A 1063-nucleotide genomic window follows, 5' to 3' on the forward strand; every position below is an offset into this window, starting at 1 on the left:
CGACAGGTGACAGACACCGCATGTGTGATCGGCATATGCGATTCTCTTAGCCGAGAGTTTCCCATCCACGTCAAAACATGCACGCTGAAAAAAGCTTGTTTTTTCCTTTCAACTCTAGTTCCCATGCCTCCTCTTCCAGGCAGGCTTTCCTGAATGCACAGTCAACGAAATCAGTTTATCCTTGAGTTGGTCTGTCTGTCTCTCTCTCTCTCTCTCTCTCTCTCTCTCTCTCTCTCTCTGTTTCTCTCTCTCTGTGTCTCTGTTCTCTCTCTCTTTTCTGTCTGTCTGTCTCTGTCCGTCTCTGTCTGTCTCTGTCTCTCTGTATTTGTCTGCTCTGGAAATGAAGGCGATCGCTTTGTTTCATAGGCTCGCTCTCCTGACACACTGGATTCCGCCGATTGTTTTAAAAATTTTATTTTCTTATTGAATTGTCTACGTGAAACACCTGAGACCTCTTGTGACCCCAGAGAAAAGGAAGGGCAGCTGCATGGAAATCAGGAAGGAAGAAAGAAGCAAGAAATATAAGAAGGGAGGAAAAACGGTGGGCAGAAAGGGAGATCGTGTCTAAACGGACTTACTGATATTTCAGGGAAATGTAGTAATAATAGGATCCGTATTGAAAACGAAGGTAAAATGGTGATGGCTCATCCCAGCTGGGAGACATGATCCGAAATTCAGGCGGAGTCTGGTGCTAACAGAGTTATGAGGTCACTGAAACCCGCCCCCTTACAGTTAAAGCGGAATTCGGGGGCCACGGCTGCCTTTCATTGAGAGTGGCCGTGCCTACCGATTTTTCGCGCTAGTCCCCATGGAGGATCCGAAGTGAACCCAGCAGCATCCTGATGCTCGTCCAGTTCCTCGGCTCCCTACAAATCTCCACCGTCACCCTTCTCAGAGCCCCGCTGGCATGTCCTCACATCTGCCAGTCTCTTCTGTTTTAGATTCGGGGTGCTCTTTTTAGCCCTGCAAGGGGCTGCCCGCTCTCTACAGAATCCTTGGCGTGAGGAACTGTCTCCCTAAACTTGCTTACGTGGGTCAAACGAGCTAATGAATTCTTGTTGAA

This window comes from Pteropus medius, unplaced genomic scaffold (genome assembly GCF_902729225.1).
Source record: "Pteropus medius unplaced genomic scaffold, Ma_sr-lr_union100, whole genome shotgun sequence".
NCBI classification, from domain to species: Eukaryota; Metazoa; Chordata; class Mammalia; order Chiroptera; family Pteropodidae; genus Pteropus; species Pteropus medius.